Source organism: Somniosus microcephalus, chromosome 5 (genome assembly GCF_052327205.1).
Source record: "Somniosus microcephalus isolate GS21.2 chromosome 5, FLI_Smic_1.0, whole genome shotgun sequence".
NCBI classification, from domain to species: domain Eukaryota; kingdom Metazoa; phylum Chordata; class Chondrichthyes; order Squaliformes; family Somniosidae; genus Somniosus; species Somniosus microcephalus.
In genome coordinates this window covers 110848931-110868825 of record NC_140991.1, presented here as the reverse complement: position 1 = coordinate 110868825, position 19895 = coordinate 110848931, and positions in this window count along the sequence as shown.

Sequence of the window (19895 nt, the reverse complement as noted above, 5' to 3'; positions counted from 1 at the left end):
TATCGAAACTTATAAGATTGTGGGGGGGGCTTGATCGGGTGGATGCGGTGAGGATGTTTCGACTGATGGGTGAGACTAGAACTAGGGGGCATAATCTTAGAATAAGGGGCTGCCCTTTCAAAACTGAGATGAGGAGAAACTTCTTCACTCAGAGGGTAGTAAATCTATGGAATTTGCTACCCCAGAGAGCTGTGGAAGCTGCAACATTAAATAAATTTAAAATGGAGATAGACATTGTCCTAGCAGATAAGGGAATTAGGGGTTATGGGGAGAGGACAGGGAAGTGGACATGAGTCTAGATTCAGATCAGCCATGATCCTATTGAATGGCGGAGCAGGCCCGTGGGGCTGTATGGCCTACTCCTGCTCCTATTTCTTATGTTCTTATGAGCCAGCTGATCAGCTGGGCCTTGCTCATGTGCCCCTGAATATTCGGACCTCCGTGCTGTGTTTAGTAAGAGGCGGTCCACTACACTCCCCCACACCGGTCCTACGACTATGCCATTGATCTCCTGCCTGGCACTAGCCCCCCTCGGGGTCGGCTCTATCTCTCTGGCCGAGAATTTTTCCATGGAAGAATACATCAAGGAAGCCCTCGCTACAGGTTTCATTCGCCCTTCCACCTCCCCAGCGAGTGCTGGCTTCTTTCTTGTAAAGAAGAAGGATGGCAGTCTCAGGCCTTGCATAGACTATCGGGGGCTTAACAAAATTACCATTAAGAACCGCTATCCTCTCCCTTTGATGTCTTCAGCATTTGAGCAGCTGCAGGGAGCTACCATCTTCTCCAAACTTGACCTCCACAACGCGTACAACCTGGTCCGCATTAGGGAGGGGGATGAATGGAAGACTGCCTTTATCACCCCTAGCGGTCACTGGGAATACCTCGTCATGCCCTTTGGTCTCACTAACGCTCCTGCTTTCTTCCAAGCTCTGGTCAATGACGTGCTCTGGGACCTGCTGAATCAGTTCATGTTTGTTTATTTGGATGACAGTCTCATCTTCTCAAAGTCCCCCAGCAGCATGTCCAATACGTCAGACGGGTGCTGCAGAGGCTCTTGGAGAACCGTCTCTTTGTCAAATCCGAGAAATGTGAATTCCACGTCTCTAAGGTCACCTTCCTGGGTTACGTCATCTCCTGTGGAAGCATCCAGATGGATCCTAGCAAGGTTCAAGCCGTCTTGAACTGGCCGCGTCCCACGTCGGTTAAACAGGTTCAGCAGTTCCTGGGATTCGCCAACTTTTACAGACGCTTCATCCGCAACTTCAGCTCCCTTGCCACCTCCCTCTCCGCATTGACCAAGGGCTCGTCTTTACGATTCAGTTGGTCTTCTGAAGCGGAACGGGCCTTCCAGGAGCTCAAACAACGCTTCACCTCTGCTCCCATTCTGGTGCACCCTGGCCCCACCCTGCCCTTTATCATAGAGGTGGATGCCTCGGATATTGGAGTCAGGGCTGTCCTGTCCCAGCGCTCCCCTAAGGACCAAAAGCTACATCCCTGTGCCTTCTTTTCCCGTCGCCTGAAGCCAGCAGAGAGTAACTACGATGTCGGCAACAGGGAGCTCTTGGCAGTTAAGTTGGCCTTGGAGGAGTGGAGACACTGGTTGGAGGGAGCAGAGCATCCTTTTGTCGTCTGGACCGACCATAAAAATCTGACATATATCCAGGACGCCAAGCGCCTCAACCCTCGACAGGCCAGGTGGGCTCTCTTCTTTAACCGGTTCAACTTTCTCCTGTCTTACTGCCCAGGGTCTAAGAACCTCAAACCGGATGCCCTTTCTCACCAGTTTGACCCCTCGGAAAAGGACCGGACCCCGGAACCTATCATCCCCAGTTCCTGCATCGTTGCTACCGTCGCATGGAAGATTGAGACTGTGGTGCGAGGGGCCCAACATCAGGAGGCTGACCCTGGAGGAGGCCCTCCTCATAGCCTTTATGTTCCCAGTCAGGTGCGCGCCCAGGTCCTTCAATGGGGGCACTCTTCTCGATTGACTGATCATCCTGGGATCCGTCGGACTCTCGAGTTCCTTAAGTGGAGGTTCTGGTGGCCCTCTATTGAAGCAGACACCTGGGCCTTTGTCTCCGCTTGTCCCGTCTGTGCCCAGAACAAGACATCCCAACAACCTCCGCTTGGTCTCCTGCATCCCTTGCCCATCCCCAGCCGTCCCTGGTCTCATATCGCCCTGGATTTCATCACCGGGCTACCTCCATCTGAGGGATTCACTACCATCCTATTTGTGGTCGATCACTTTTCCAAGGCTGCTCACTTCGTCCCTCTTGTCAAGCTTTCCTCTGCCAGAGAGACTGCCCAGCTGGTTGTCCAGAATGTCTTCCGCCTCCATGGCTTGCCCTGGATGTCGTCTCTGACCGTGGTCCCCAGTTCTCATCCAGGTTCTGGAAGGCTTTTTGTTCCCTCCTGTGCGCTTCCGTCAGTCTCTCCTCTGGGTTCCACCCACAGTCTAACGGCCAGACTGAGAGAACCAACCAAGATCTGGAGAGGCTGCTAAGAAGCTTTGTGTCCTCCAATCCTTCCACCTGGAGCAAGTATCTGGTCTGGGGGGAGTACGCGCACAATACCCTTCAGAGCTCCTCCACTGGCCTCTCACCTTTCGAAAGTCAATATGGCTTCCAACCGCCACTCTTCCCTGAACAGAAGAGGGAGGTAGGAGTCCCGGCTGCCCAGGGGTTCGTCCAACGCTGCCGCCCTACCTGGAGGAGGGTCCGATCCGCCTTGCAGCTCACTTCTTCTCGGCAGAAAGTGCAGGCTGACCGACACCGCCACCCAGCTCCTCGGTTCCGGACCGGACAGGTCTGGCTGTCTACCCGGAATCTTCCGCTCCATGTGGAGTTCCGCAAGTTGGCTCCCCGGTTCATCGGACTTTTTAGGATTTTGGAAAAAGTAAACCCTGTGGCCTACCGGTTCCTCCTTCCTCGGTCGATGAAGATACATCCCACGTTCCACATCTCTCACCTCAAGCCGGTACTTACCAGTCCCTTGGTTCCTGCTTCCAGACCTCCCCCCCCCGCCCCGCATGATTGACGGTCAGCAAGCCTACACTGTCCATCGCCTCCTTGATAGTTGCCGGGTTAGGAGGAGCATTCAATACCTGGTCGACTGGGAGGGTTATGGTTCTGAAGAGCGTTCCTGGGTTCCGGCCTGGGACATTTTGGATCCTGAACTCATCAGGGATTTTCGCTGTAGCCACCCTGATAATCCAGGAGGAATGTCAGGAGCCGTTCCTAGGGGAGGGGGTCCTGTGAGGGTGCCAGTTACTTCCCTCAGTAACCCCTAGATGGCACCTTCACTTGTTTTTTTCCCTTTGCTAATTGTTACTAGTTTCTCCTGTGTTTATTACTTAACGGCCTTTTATCAGTTTATTGGTTTCACCTGTTTTTGCTTGTATTTAAGTTCTGTGGTTTCTTCCCTCTGTACTCAGTTTTGACAAGCCGTTTGCCTAGTGGTAGCTTGTCTTGAGCTCCTATGTTTGTAACTGTTTACCTGTGTGATTCTAGTAAAGTACTTTTATTTAAGACTGCATACCTGCTTCTCGCCTCGTCTGTCTGCATTTGGGTCCAGAAACAGCCTCGCCCTGACAGTCTCTGCGATGACACATGCTGGGCCGCCTCCCTTCAAACTCTTCAAAACTCCCAGGGCAATGGCCTTCTGCCACGCTCTGGGTACAGCACTGCCCGTCGCCGTTCAACAGCGCCAACCAGAGCCACCAAGGCCTGGTCGCTAAAGTGCCGAGCTCTCTCGCTGGGCCTCCGAGTATCCATCACTACTTTAAACACAATGGTAGTTAGGTGTTTGCAGCCTTGAATCTCAGCCTGCAATGAGCAGTGTGTGTGGCTGGGCAGCAAGATGGACCTTCCCCTTTAACAACTAGCCGGCGCCAGTCTGTCTGAGCTCCATGGTATTTGACATCGCCTGAGGTCCGGTAGCATTCTGAGGTAGCGCCTCGCTCCCCAATGTTAGTGCCTTAAGAGAAGTGTGCAGCACTTGATTTAGCACTCACATTACCTCCACAGGGGATGGAGGCGAATTTTGCAGTCGACGGCGATAATTAGCACCGGGCACTAAACTTTGCGCCCGCCCAATATTGGCGCCCCAAAATGGGCGATACCCAATTTTTCCCCCTTGAACTTTTACTTCCTTTCCTGGTCCTAGTTTCTAAAGTTAACCTTTTCCAGTGCCAGTTGTAACTATGCCATATACAAAATGCAAATATTTTGAAAACAGTTTTATAATCGATGATCCACCCGAACTTGAAACTGATGCTGAGTGCATAAAGGAGAAATGTGCTTCATTCCAAATTAACATCCCACATTGATAAAATGTAAAACTATACTTTTAAATAAAGGTAAAGTAACACCAATTTCAAGTAATGACTTAGAGCTAAAAATTTGTGGCCGCCACAAGGGTTGTTGGTGTCACCGCAGCCTCGGAAAATGGACAAAGTGCTACCAGGGTCAAATTCGCACTGGGGGGCTAAAAGGGCAATGTTTTCGGAACTAATAAAAATGAAAATGAAGTGAAAAAATGTAATTTTCAGCCCTTACTGCCTTTTAAAAATAAACATTAAAAAGTCACCAATGGGAGTCTTCAGCTCTTAAAGTTGAATTCCCTTCCGAACATCAAAACATGGGAAAAGTACTTTAGCATGAACACAAATGGCTCAGCAAGCCAGGGTAGGGGCACCCAGGGTCCCACATGTAGCGTTCCAGTTTTGTGCATGGGGTCAACACTGCAAGAGAGGTCTTCTACCCATAGGGACCAGGAGGCCCTCCAGAAAGAACGATGTGAGACCACATCACCAAGGCCATCACTGCCAGCTGTGTCACCCCCACCACCTGGCTCCAATGCCCAAAGAAGCTTCATGACCTCAGAGCAGTGGTCAACTTCAGTAACAGTATCTTCAAAAGCTGTCTCCTACCAACTGCATCACTAGCTTCACACATCGCTCAATGCATGATTCCCCCTCCCCAATCACTCACCTACCAACAATCTGTACCAATCATGAGGCACAACTCCCATTCCTAGCCTCACCCCCTTGAAGGAAACAGTGCTGGCCATTCTTGGCAGGATATGGCTGAGCACTTGGCCAGCAGCAAGGCAGAAAGGATACAAAATGCTGGTATCCTCATATGTTATCCTCCTTCTCGCATGTACCTCTTGCTTTTCCACCCTCCCATCATCACAACTCCACCCTTGTGTCTTCCTCACTTCACACACCCAAGAATTGCAGTCTACCCAGCCAGTGGATGGCGAAGAAGAGGGAGAGGAGAGTGAAGAAGAAGAAACACCTTCATTCGATTTGACACTCCTAGCCATCAGCTCAAGGTCGACCAGCAAGGCCATTTGCAGTGTCCCCCATTGAAAGTCAGCAGCCTTCCACCAGCCATGCTGCAGCCACTGGGGCAGCACTGTGTGACATCAGTGGGAGAGGCAAAGACACACACAAGACAATCACTAAGAGAATGCATATGGGTGATGAGTTGATTTCTTGATGTCACATTGGATGGATTGACATATATAGATGGATTGGAAAGGTTGCTTTGTGGTGGCTTTTATTTCAGCATCATGGCCAAGTGAACCCTGTGATGGTCAGTAACAGAGGGAAGGGAAGGTGTGGGACAAATTTTGAAAGGGGAATTGGGGTTTTGGTCACTGGTGGATGATTCCATCCCAGATATCCTAGCCAGATAGGGGCTGTCTGGGTTGCAACCTCCCTACTGTTGCCTCCTCTTCTGCTTCCTCCTCTTCCCTCTGCGAGCAGATGCCTTAAATCTGAAATGACAGCATAAAGTGCTGGAAATATTCAGCAGGTCAGGCAGCACCTTGAGCTAAGATGTGAACTCTTGTTTCTCTCGCCATGGAAGTTGCCTGACCTGCTGAGTATTTGCAACATTTCCTGTCTTCTCAGAAGCCTTCCTTTAACATCCAAGGCCTTGCAAGCATCCAGCAGCACTCCCTACACACTTAAAAAACTTTTAGCATCTTGAAGCAAGCCACTACTTCAGTAAAATCAAAAAACCCAGTCCAAAAGCTAAAATGCAAACTTACCTGAAAGATGCTGACAGTGCATCTGTCAGTCTGCTGCATGCTGGGTTTACCTGGCGAGCTTAGGACCCAGTGCCGAACTCAGCGTAAAGGTCCAAGTTCGCTGTGGTGATGTTAAGTCGGCATTGCATGCCGACTGATGTCACCTCTCCCACATTTTAATTTGCAGAATGTTACTGACAGTGTTACCGGGTCTGGGAAAATGAAGGATGCCGCAGGACCCTCCACCAGCTGACCGCCCTCTTCACTATTTTGTGCCGGTAAGGGGTGGCATAAAGCCCCCGAATTTTTAGCTCATATGCTTATAGATCTGATACGATTAATAACTGGTTATTAGCTATTTTCTTTTGTATAATGATTTGCCATTAAACTTACACATTGTTTATTTTTTAATATAACGGCCTGGAATTTGCAGTCGGAGGCTTGCTGTGGGCGAACACCTCCGACTGCCAAAAGAAATCCATACCTGCCTGCAATCGGGTCCGGTTGGAGAGTTGCACTTTCAGTCTGCAGAGTTCTGGGCAGCGTATGATGTCATGCCGCCCAGGAGCGCAATGTAGGAGTGCAGCGTAGGGCCTCATTCGAAAGGGAAGACCTGCCTACAAGACCTGTCAAAACTTGCATAGGCTGCATCCCCAATTTTTTTTTAACCTCTGCAGAACCTTCAGCGTCGACATCAGCTACATTTCTTCAAGGTAAATGCTTTTTTATAGTTTAAAAAAGCTTTTGAGAATTTTTAGAACATTTTAAATACTTTTGAAGAGATTTAAAACATTTTAAGGATTTTAAAAACCTTGAAATACTTTTAATTAAACAGCAAAGTGAAATGGAAGCAGCAAGTAAAGTTGTGATGATGAAGAGGCCTCTGAATGTTAATGACGATGACATTGTCGGAGCAGATGCGGCGGAGATGGAGAAACTGGTAGAATGGAATAGAGTCCTTACAGGAGGTGGGGTGGGAGGAAGTGTAGTCCAGGTAGCTGTGGGAGTCAGTGGGCTTGTAGAGAATGTTGGTCAATAACCTATCCCCAGAGATAGAGACGGAGAAGTCGAGGAAGGGAAGGGAAGATTTGGAGATGGACCATGTGAAAGTGAGGGAAGGGTGGAAATTGAAGACAAAGTGAATGAAATTGTCTAGTTCAGGGCGAGAGCAGGAAACGGCACTGATACAGTCATCAATGTACCAGAAAGAGAGGTGAGAGAGGGGTCTCAATTAGGACTGGAACAAAGAGTGTTCCACATATCCCACGAAAAGGCAGGCATAGCTAGGACGCATGTGGGTGCCCATAGCAACATCTTTGATTTGGAGGAAATGAGTGGAGTCAAAGGAGAAGTTGTTCAATATGAGAACAAGTTCAGCCAGGCGGAGGAGGGTGGTGGTGGACGGGGAATGGTTGGGCCTCTGTTCAAGGAAGTGGCGGAGGGCATCAGAAGAGTCGTAGATGTAGGTGGGAAGAGACTGGACAAGGGGAGAAAAAAAGAGTCTTTGCACACACGGGATGAAGAGTGTGGTGAGTCTACGGCTGCAGAGGACATTGGGGAAGGATTATAGATCAAGTGCGAACAGTAAGTGAGGTGGAAGAATTTGTGGAGTGTCAGCTAGTGGAAGGGGAGGGTGTGGACCCTGGGTGGGCAGCAGAGTGAAGTGTGAACCTTGACCACGATGAAACGCTGAAACCTCTCCATCTCCTGGCCCCTCTGGATCTGTGCAAGACACAGATGACTGTCCTTCCACAGCCAGCCACCAACCTGATACTGCAGAGCAGGTGAGAGAAGCAACAAGACGTTTAGCACAGCAGAATGATTTAGAAACTCAGGTGCAACAGATTAAAGGCTTGAGGCATGTAATGAAGAGAAGCCCTTTTACACAATTTTCAAGCTGGACATTCAACCAGCATCAAGAACATAAGAAACAGGAGCAGGAGTCGGCCAATCGGCCCCTCGAGCCTGCTCCGCCATTCAATAAGATCATGGCTGATCCAATCTTGGCCTCAACACCACTTTCCCGCTCTCACTCCATACCCCTCGACTCCCTTGTAGTTCAAATGTCTGTCAATCTCCGCCTTGAATATATTCAATGACTCCACCTCCACAGCTCTCCGGGGTAGAGAATTCCAAAGATTCACAACCCCGAGAAGAAATTCCTCCTCATCTCCATCTTAAAGGGCGACCCCTTATTCTGAAACTATGCCCCCTAGTTCTAGATACCCCCCACTAGGGAAAACATTCTCTCAGCATCCACCGTCAATCCCCCTCAGAATCTTGTATATTTCAATAAGATCACCTCTCATTCTTCTAAACTCCAATGAGTATAGGCCTAACATGCTCAACCTTTCGTCATACGTCAACCCCTTCATCCCAGGAACCAACCTAGTGAACCTTCTCTACACTGCGTCCAATGCAAGAATATCCTTCCTTAAATATGGAGATCAAAGCTATACGCAGTACTCCAGGTGCGGTCTCACCAGCGCCCTGTAAAGTTGCATCAAAACTTCCCTACTTTCATACACCATACCCCTTGCAATAAAGGCCAAAATTCCATTAGCCTTCCTAATTACTTGCTGTACCTGCATGCAAACTTTTTGTGTTTCATGTACTAGGACCCCCAGATCCCTTTGTACCGCAGCATTTTGTAGTCTCACTTCATTTAAATAATAAGTTGCGTTTTCATTGTTCCTTTATCTACTTTGGAAGGAAGAAAGACGATGGGCCATATTTTCCGATCGGAGGCTTCCCGCGTGCAGAGGCCGCCGACGATCTGGAAAAAATCTACGGACTTACTTGAGGGCTCCCGAGGTGCGTATACTTCCATTCCTGGGCCTCTCCAACTCAAAATGTGAAGGGCCCACGTATCCCAGAGGCGCATGCGGTTCGCAAGCATCCTGGGATCACATGGGCCATAGGGAGCCAATAAGAGAAGGGAATCTCTGTTCATACACTTGACAGATAGACCTGTCAAGTATGAATGGAGATCACCCCAAAAACTCAAACATTAAATACATTTTTTTTAAATCACATTTTTAAAATGAGTTGAAATTACAATAAATTAAATATTTTAAACAAAAATTTAATATTTTGAAAAAAGTATTTTTAAATGTGAAACTTTTTTTAAAAACTTTTTTTCAACTATTATGCTGGTAAAAGCAGGCCTTACGCTTGCTTTTACCAGGCGTAAGATTTCTAAGGGTTTTCTGCTGTCGGTGGTTCTCCAGAAAGTGGAACTCTCCCCCCAGAGGCCCTTCTCCAGGGGAGGCGTCCGATCTGTCAACAGCATTCTTGATGGATCGGAAATGCCAGTTTTCAGTGCATGCGCTTGGCATGCCTGAAACCGGCATTTCTGATTGTAATGTCCGTGTGTAATTGAGGCATGGACTGCAGAAGTTGGTTATAACAGGTGTTTACTGAATGGAGACAAAACTGGAACTACTATACAAAGTTAATACACAGGCTTATATACAGGGCTGGTCACTACTGGTACTGCAGTATACAGGGGCTGCAGAATATAGTTCCTTCTTCAAGGCACATACATTACAATTCCTCCCCTTTTAGCTAAACAGTACATAACATTCGATTAATTAATTAAATAACATATTTACAATTACAGTTGCTATATACATAAGTTGAAGTTAATCAATTATAAATTCAGTCTTTGAGGCTTCCTGATTCTGTCCGGATAACGCCTCTTTGGGGTATCAGGTTCTTCTGGCAAAGTTGATTCGGGATCAACGTCGTTGTTTGGTTCGTCTGCTTCCAATATCACCGATTCTGAGGTAGATGCAATTGGTACTTCAGTTTCATCACCAGGTGTATAGGATCGTGGTGTACATTTGATGTTTTCCAGTGACTCTAGAATCTGGTCAGCATGGCGTCTTACAATGCTCTCTCCAACGTCCAAGGTATACATTAGAGGTCCTTGCCGTGTGCAGATCGTTCCTGGCTGCCATTTCTCTGTGCGGTAGTCCCGGGCCAAAACTGGTTGACCTATCTTGAAACTCCTGGTCGGCCTTTCATTCATATTCTGAAACTGCCTGTTCTCCACATCGTTTCTGATGTTTGGCTTAACCAAATCCAAGCGGCATCTTAGTCTTCGATTGAAGAACATCATGGCTGGAGTTTGGTTGGTAACCGCATGTGTCGCATTCCGGTAGGCAAACAAGAAGTTATCCACCTTGTGTTGTAGGGGTATGTCTTCATTACGCATTGCCTTGATAGCCTTCTTGAATGTTTGAACGAACCTCTCAGCCAATCCATTGGTGGCTGGATGATATGGGGCGGAAGTGTAATGCTTCACACCATTGTTCTTTAAGAACCTCCGGAACTCTTCAGACACAAACTGTGGTCCATTGTCGGAGCAAATCTGTTCAGGCAGCCCATTTCTGGTGAATATGGTTCGTAAGACTGATAGTTTTTTCTGTGGTGGTCGAGGACATTTTTATTACCTCTGGCCACTTTGAATGTGCATCCACCGCAATTAAAAACATCGAGTCCATAAATGGACCAGCAAAATCAATGTGTACCCTTTGCCATGGAGATGAGGGCCACTCCCATGGATGTAGAGGGGCTTGTGGTGGGGCGTTTTGGACCTTCTGGCATCCTGTACAGCTCTTGTTCATCTCTTCGATTTCTCTATCGATTCCCGGCCACCACACAAACGCTCTGGTTAAGTTCTTAATTTTTACCCCTCCCAGATGTCCCTCATGAAGCTCATTGAGCACTCTATCCTTCAATTTGGGTGGAATTACTACTCTGGATCCACACATCAAGGTTCCTCGGCACACTGACAACTGTTCTCTTCTCAGCGAGAATGCTGGCAACAATGGTTCGCCATGTGCTGGCCATACCTTCACCGTTAAATCATAGACCCTGCAGAGTGTCGGGTCATTTCGTGTTTCCTTTTCTATGTTTGCATTCGTCACAGGTAGACATTCGACTATGGTCGAGTGGAATATCTCCACAGGATCCACTGCAGGTGCTTCTTCCAGCGTCGGCAATGGTAGGCGCGACAATCCATCAGCATTCCCATGCTGTTTAGTTCATTTGTACTCGATGTCATATTGGTGTGCCCCTAGGAAAAGGGACCACCTCTGTAGCCGTTGTGCTGTCATTATCGGGACGCCCTTCTTAGGGTTGAAAATGGAGACAAGAGGTTGATGATCAGTTAGTAGAGTAAATTTCTGTCCGTGCAGGTAGTGATTGAACTTCTTCACCCCCCACACCAGGCTGAGGGCCTCTGTCAATCTGGGCGTAGTTACGCTCGGCTGCAGTTAACGAGCGTGACGCAAAAGCTATCGGCCTCTCTGAACCATCAAGGGATTTATGTGACAGTACCGCTCCAATGTCGTAGGGAGACACATCACACGCCAATCTTATCGGTAGTGATGGGTTGTAGTGAGCCAATACTTCTCTTGAAGTGATCAGGCCTTTACAATTCTGAAAGGCCCGCTTACATTCATCACTCCATTTCCATGCTCCAGTTTGTAGCAGGGCGTTCAGTGGGTGCAGAATTGTGGACAAATTCGGCAAAAACTTATGGTAGTAATTCACCAATCCGAGGAATGACCTCAGTTGCGACACATTTTCAGGTGCTGGAACCTTAACTACCGCTTCAATTTTGTCAGGGGACTTATGTAACCCCTCTTCATCAACCACGTGGCCACAATACGATATTTGTTTCTGAAAAAACTCGCACTTGGGGCGATTGGCTCGTAGCCCATGTTCTCTTAGTCTAGTGAGCACCTGCTCTAGGTTGGCAAGGTGTTCACTGTCATTTTCACCTGTCACTAGGATGTCGTCCAAGTAACACTGAGTCCCCAGAATCCCTTGCAGGACTTGTTACGTCACTCTTTGCCATATAGCTGGAGCTGATGCTACTCCGAATACCAGTCGATTATACTGGTAGAGACCTTTGTGAGTGTTTATCGTGAGATAGTTCCTAGAGGATTCTTCAACCTCCATCTGCAAATATGCTTGTGCTAGGTCAATTTTTGTAAAACGTTTCCCTCCAGATAGTGAGGCGAAAATATCTTCTATCCTCGGAAGAGGATACTGTACTGTGTGAAGGACTGGGTTCACAGTCACCTTGAAGTCCCCACAGGTGCGAACCTTCCTTGGCTCCTCAGACTTATTGTTTAATGTTTTCTTCATGACAGGAACGATGGGTGTCGCCCACTCGCTCCAGTCTACCTTAGATAACACGCCTGCATTCTCCAGCTCTGCCTCGACGGCTGGGCAAATTGCATACGGTACCGGTCTTGCTTTGAAAAACTTGGGAATTGCATTCTCTTCTATTTTTATCAAGGCGGTTACACCTTTAAGAGTTCCCAGTGCTTGTTGAAATACCTCTTTAGTGTTAGCTAAGATTTTTGACAGTCGTCCAGGTGTGACGTCGTCATCCTTTTTACCAGCCACAGTCAGTGCCTGAATGGAGTGCCAGTCTAAACTTATCTTTCTGATCCATTCACGTCCCAATAACAGTAGTCCACCATCTTGCAGTATGTACAGATACAATTTCTGTATTTCCTTGCCGTTGTATTCGATAGGCACCCTTATTTTCCCTCGGGTATACTTTCTGCCCCGTATAGGTCTTCAAGACAATGGATGTGTCTTTCAAGGGTATGTGTGAGAATAGCCGCTTGTAGTCTCGTCGATTCATGATGGTCAGGGCTGACCCTGTATCCAATTCCATTTTGACTTGGGACCCTGCTATCGTGAGGGTAACCCAAATGGTTCGGTGATCCTCTTTTGTGATTACGTTGTGTAGTTTGAGACAGCTTAGTCTCTTGTTCCCGGATTCACTATTGCTCTTCTGGTCTTCGGAACTACTGTCCGTCATCTTTTGTACTTCCCTGTACTTTTCCTTACTAGTCTTTTTGTTGTCGTTAGTCTTCTTCCCGGACCTGCAAACTCGTGCAATGTGTCCCATCTTTCCGCATTGCCTGCATGTTTTGTCCTTGAACCAGCAGTCCTTCTGGTCATGGGTTGTTCTGCCGCAGCGATAACATTTTTCAAATCCCCGTGTCATTTCATGGGTGCCGTATTCCTGTGGCTTTTGCTGTATTTCCGCAGCTCCCCTTGCTGCTGCTTCGTATGATACTGCCACGCTGAAAGCCTTGTCTAGCGTCAGCTCTTTCTCCGAGTGTAACCTCTTCTGGGTTCCTTCACTCAGGAGTCCACAGACAAATTTGTCCCGTAGGGTATCTGCCGGTCCTGCTCCGAACTGGCAGTGCTTTGATAGCTTGCGTAGTTCCGTAAGGTAATCAGCATTGCTCTCATCTTTTTGCTGATTTCTCTTGTGGAATTTAAATCTTTCTGCTATCAGCAGCGGTGTAGGATTTAGGTGTTCCTGTAGGATATCAACAATTTCGTTAAAACTCTTCCCCATCGGTTTGACTGGAGTGATCAGGTTCCGCAATAGGCTGTACGTTCTTGCGCCCATTAAGTTTAGTAGTACCGATGCCTTTTTCTCATCGGCTACTTCATTTGCCTTGCAATATACTTCGACTCTTTCCACATGTGGTCCAGTCTTCTACTTCATTATCGAAGGCAGTGATATTGCCAGTCTTCGGCATTTTGGAGATCTAAGATGGCGCCTCCCGCGCTTTGCCTTCTTCCCCGATTGAACAAAATGGCGCCTCCCGCACTTTGCCTTCTTCCCCACTGGATTAAGATGGCGCCTCCCGCGCTGTCTTTTCTGCTGCTGCCAGCGCTGTTGCTGGCGTTTTTATGCCTTGATGGCGACGCCCTATGGTCTTTGCGTGCTTCCCCCTGCACTGCTGCCAACGCCGCTCTCCGCGGTCCCCGTGGCAAACCTGCAGCTCCTCGCGGCTTTCTGCGCTTCTAACTTCTTTTTCCTTTATTTTAATTACTGTTCCCATCGTCAGAGCAGACCCTATGGGACACTTTCCTCCCTCCTCTCGGGTCTGTACGCAGCCCGGCTTCGTAGCGCCGGCCGCGCCGTGTGCTCCACCCTCTCTCTCTCTCCTCTTTCGCGACAACGCTGCTCGGCCCCGTTGAAAAGCCACCCGATCGAGCTCTAGCCCGCCGCAGCCCAGGATGGATCAGTTTACTACTTGCCACCAGCCCGATTAGCTGGAACACCATAGACTGGAGAACCAAGCCCAGCTCTCGACAGCCTGTCCTGCAAATCTTCAAATTCGATGAATCAGAGGGTGGTTGCCCATGGTCGACGCCCGTTTCTTCTGTTTGTTTTTTTTCTTTTTCCTTTCTTTTTGAATTTCTTCCTTCTGGCTTCGACCTCCAATAACTTCGCTTCAGGGATGGATCCCCGTGAGGTGGTGCAGAACTGTAGGTAAGTTCGGATCTGTTCGTCGCCAATGTAATGTCCGTGTGTAATTGAGACACGGACTGCAGAAGTTGGCTATAACAGGCGTTTACTGAATGGAGACAAAACTGGAACTACTATACAAAGTTAATACACAGGCTTATATATAGGGCTGGTCACTACTGGTACTGCAGTATATAGGGGCTGCTGAATATAGTTCCTTCTTCAAGGTACATACACTACACTGATGTCCCTCCGGGTGGGTACACAGCTCGTACACACCAATAGGCATCAAAAAATACGGGCCATGGTGTAGCTAAAGGAGATGTCTGTGTAAACAATGAGGAATTAGGCCTCGACAAGGTAACTCAATGGGCCTCTTCAATAAACAATCCTTATCAGAAAGTTTGCCAGCTAGATGGTTGAGATTTGTGTGAGCTATCCAGCCAATCAACTGTTACTGTGGTCTTCACATGATGGAAATTTACTGAAAAGGAGGTTTAAGCTCATGCGGGCTTTAACTTTAAATTTTAAACAAAAACCGCGATATATTATTGGTCATGATCTAAGGCTATCATCGATAGGTCAATGAAGCCTTGGCGATGTAACATCCTGTCCACTGTTGAAAGGAAAAAATATAAAAAAGAGAGGCTGTTGAGGTAACTGCATTACAACAGTCGGAAGGTGGTGGCCTGGCCAGTCATCTCACCTACGAGGATCAGACTGCAGTCAAGGGGTCAGAAGGAGAGCGGCAGTCAACAAGAAGGGAGCCCGACCAATCATCGGAAGGAGAGAGCTACAGTCAACAAAGTGGGAACCCGACCGATTGTCCGAAAGAGAGAGCTGCAATCAACAGGAGCTTTGGGGTGATTGTATGACCATTTACTTAGAACATATTTGGGCCTTGTATTGCTTGAGCATCTTTATTGCTAAGAGTAGAGTAAGAAGGGCACTGTATTGGCAGGTAGGCCAAGAAGGGCATTGTATTGCCATTTAAATCTAAGCATTTTGTTTTCTGTGCTCTTTGTACAGTGAGTTGGTCACACCACAGGGTAGGGCTGCACAGGCAGAAGGGAAATGGGTGACCACCAGGCGGAACAACAGAAGCAGGCAGGTAGTGCAGGGGACCCCTGTGGCCATCCCCCTTTCAACCAGGTATACCGCTTTGGATACTGTTGGGGGAATGACTTACCAGGGGAAGGCGGCAGCAGCCAACTTCCTGGCACTGGGGGTGCTCCTGCTGCCCAGGAAGGGAGGAAAAAGAGTGGGAGAGCAATAGTGGTAGGGGATTCTATAGTAAGGGGAACAGATAGGAGCTTCTGTGGCCGTAGACGTGAATCCAGGATGGTTTGTTGCCTCCAGGATGGTTTGTTGCCTCCCTGGTGCCAGGGTCAAGGATGTCACTGAGCGGCTGCAGGGCATTCTGGAGGGGGAGGGCGAACAGCCAGAGGTCGTGGTCCACATTGGTACCAACGACATAGGTAAAAAGAGGGATGAGGTCCTGCAGCAAGAATTTAGGGAGCTAGGTCATAGATTAAAGAGCAGGACCTCAAAGGTTGTAATCTCTGGATTACTCCCGGTGCCACGTGCTAGTGAGTATAGAAATAGGAAGATAGAACAGATGAATGCGTGGCTAAAGGGATGGTGCAGGAGGGAGGGCTTTAGTTTCCTGGATCACTGGGTCTGCTTCTGGGAAAGGTGGGACTTGTACAAGTCGGACGGTTTACACTTGAACCAGAGGGGGACCAATATCCTTGCGGGGAGGTTTGCTAGCACTGTTGGGGGGGGGGGGGGGGGTTTAAACTAACTTGGCAGGGGGATGGGATACAGAGTGGAGCTATAGTAGGGGGTGATTTGCAGCCAAATACGGAGGAAAAAGCAAGTCAGCTGGGAAGGCAGAGCAAATATGTGAAGGCAAAAGGGAATATGGCAAGGCTGGAAGGCATTTATTTTAATGCAAGGAGTCTTGCAAATAAGGTGGATGAACTGAAGTTGTTGTTGAACACATGGGAGTACGATATTGTTGCTATCACGGAGACATGGTTGAGGGAGGGTCAGGACTGGCAGCTCAATATTCCGGGGTATAGAATCTTCAGGCGAGACAGAGGGGGGTGTAAAAGGGGAGGGGGTGTTGCAATATTAATTAAGGAGTCAATTACTGCTGTAAGGAGGGATGATATATTAGCGGGTTCCTCTAATGAGGCCATATGGGTAGAACTTAAAAACAAAAAGGGGGCAAGCACTTTGCTGGGAGTGTACTATAGGCCCCCAAACAGTCAGGGGGAGATAGAGGAACAGATATGTAGGCAAATCTCAGAGAAGTGCGAAAATAATAGGGTAATAATAGTGGGGGATTTCAACTTCCCCAATATTAATTGGGATAGTCAGAGTGTGAAAGGCTTAGAGGGTGCAGAATTCTTAAAGTGCATCCAGGAGAGCTTTTTGAGCCAACATGTAGAAAGTCCTACAAGAGAGGGGGCGGTACTGGGCCTAATTCTAGGGAATGTAGCCGGGCAAGTGGTGGAAGTGTCAGTAGGAGAGCATTTTGGCGACAGTGACCATAATTCGGTGAGATTTAAGGTGGTCATGGAAAAAGACAAAGACGCCCTGTGGTGATTATTCCTTGTTTAGTAAAAGTATTGTGATTGGTTGTTTGTTAACTGCCTTGGGATATATGTTGTAATCTCATTGGTAGTTGATGTCACATGATGTGTGGTGGCCACCTTAAATTCAGTTCTTTTCCAGCTTTGGTTGGGACTGGATGTGGAAAGATGTGCTGCAGATTTTAAAGTTAATAAAGCCTAGCTTTGGAAGGCAAATCTATTCTTTATTTCACGCCCGGAAATAAGGGTTCTAAATTGGGGGAAGGCCGATTTTAATATGATAAGGCAGGATCTGGCCAAAGTGGACTGGGAGCAGCTACTTATAGGAAAATCCACATCAAAGCAGTGGGAGACTTTCAGAAGGGAAAGAGAGAGTACAACGCCAACATGTTCCTGTAAAGGTCAAGGGTGGGACCAACAAGCAAAGGGAACCTTGGATGACAAGGGATATACAAAAATGTATTAGGAAAAAAAGGGGGGCTTTTGGCAGTTACAAAAGACTAAAGACGGAGGAAGCCCTAGAGGAGTATAAAAAGTGCAGGGGCATACTTAAAAAAGAAATTAGGAGAGCGAGGACGGGCCATGAAATAACACTGGCGAGCAAAATAAAGGAAAATCCTAAGATGTTTTATAAGTATATTAAGGGCAAGAGGATAACCAGGGAAAGGGTAGGGCCCATTAGGGACCAAAGTGGCAATCTGTGTGTAGAGCCAGATGATGTAGGCGGGGTTTTAAATGAATTTTTTGCATCTGTGTTCACTATGGAGAAAGACGATATAGACATAGAAATCGGGCAAGGGGACTGTGATATACTTGAACATATTAGCATCGAGGGGGAGGAGTAACTAGCGGTTTTAGCAGGCCAAAAAGTGGATAAATCCCCAGGCCCGGACGAGATGTATCGCAGGCTGCTGTGTGAGGCAAAGGAGGAGATTGCAGGGGCTCTGACACAAATTTTCAGAACCTCTCTGGCCACAGGGGATGTACCAGAGGACTGGAGAACAGCTAACGTAGTACCATTATTCAAGAAGGGTAGCAGGGATAAACCAGGGAATTACAGGCCAGTGAGCCTAACATCTGTGGTAGGGAAATTATTGGAAAAAATTCTGAGGGACAAAATTAGTCTCCACTTGGAGAGGCAAGGATTGATCGGGGATAGTCAGCATGGCTTTGTCAGGGGTAAATCATGTCTGACCAATCTGATTGAATTTTTCGAGGGGGTGACTAGTGGGGTGGATGAGGGAAATGCTGTGGATGTGGTATACATGGACTTCAGTAAGGCTTTTGACAAAGTCCCGCATAGGAGACTGGTCAAGAAGGTAAGAGCCCATGGGATCCAGGGTGCCTTGGCACGTTGGATCCTAAACTGGCTGAGTGGCAGGAGGCAGAGGGTGATGGTCGAAGGTTGCTTTTGTGACTGGAAGCCGGTGTCCAGTGGGGTACCTCAGGGATCGGTGTTGGGTCCCTTGCTGTTTGTGATCTACATAAATGATTTGGATGAGAATGTAAAAGGTATGATCAGTAAGTTTGCAGATGACACGAAAATTGGTGGGGTGGTAAATTGCGAGGAGGAAAGCCTCAGGCTACAGGATGATATAAACGGGTTGGTCAGATGGGCGGAAAAGTGGCAAATGGAATTTAACCCTGAAAAGTGCGAGGTGATGCATTTTGGACGGACAAATAAGGCAAGGGAATACACAATGAGTGGTAGGACCCTAGGAAGTACAGAGGGTCAGAGGGACCTTGGTGTACATGTACATAGATCCCTGAAGGCAGCGGAACAGGTAGATAAGGTGGTTAAAAAGGCATATGGGATACTTATATTCTATGCCTCGGCTAATGAAGGCAAGAGCAGGGAGGTTATGATGGAGCTGTACAGAACGCTGGTGAGGCCACGGCTGGAGTACTGTGTGCAGTTCTGGTCGCCTCACTATAGGAAGGATGTGATTGCTTTGGAGAGGGTGCAGAGACGATTCACCAGGATGTTACCTGGGATAGAGCGCCTCAGCTATGAAGAAAGACTAAACAGGCTGGGGTTGTTTTCCTTGGAGCAAAGAAGGCTGAAGGGGGACCTGATTGAGGTGTACAAAATGATGAGGGGCATAGATAGGGTAGATAAAGAGGAACTTTTCCCCTTAGTAGGGGGGTCAATAACAAGGGGGCATAGATTCAAGGTAAGGGGCAGGAGGTTTAGAGGGGATTTGAGGAGGAACTTTTTCACCCAGAGGGTGGTTGGAGTCTGGAACTCACTGCCTGAAAGGGTGGTAGAGGCAGGAACCCTCACAACATTCAAGAAGCATTTAGATGAGCACTTGAAATGCCATAGCATACAAGGCTACGGACCAAATGCTGGGAAATGGGATTAGAATAGACAGGGCTTGATGGATGGCACAGACACGATGGGCCGAAGGGCCTCTTTCTGTGCTGTATAACTCTGACTCTATGACTCTCTTCTTTTCCTTCAATAAATGACCTTATTTGGGTGATTCTTTAATTATTTCCCTTGTAAGTCGCAGGTCAAAATGAAATACAAGCCTGAGAATAGGACAGCAAGGCTTACAGGTGAGAAATGCTCACTCGGCAGATGAAACTTGACTCTCTTGCCTCAATAGAGGTTCATGGGAGCAATCTGTGCAATCAGTTGGACATAGGTGTACAGACCATCAATAATCAGTTCGGCATAACTACACAAATGCTACCGAGCTCACATTGGCCTCCCACAGCATATCTGATGCATTGGCCCAAATTAATCAGGCGATTAATCAGGCTAACAAGTCTCTCGTTCAACTATTGCAGTTGCAGACAGCAGGTTCGGCCGTCATTCATCTGACACCTGTAGAACCCCCTTTACCTGCTCCCAGCGCAGACACCATGCAGGCCCATGAGACAGCAGCTCCGCCAATTATGTTGGAACCAAATGTTGCCTTTCAGCAGCCCGGTCACAAGCCAACTGC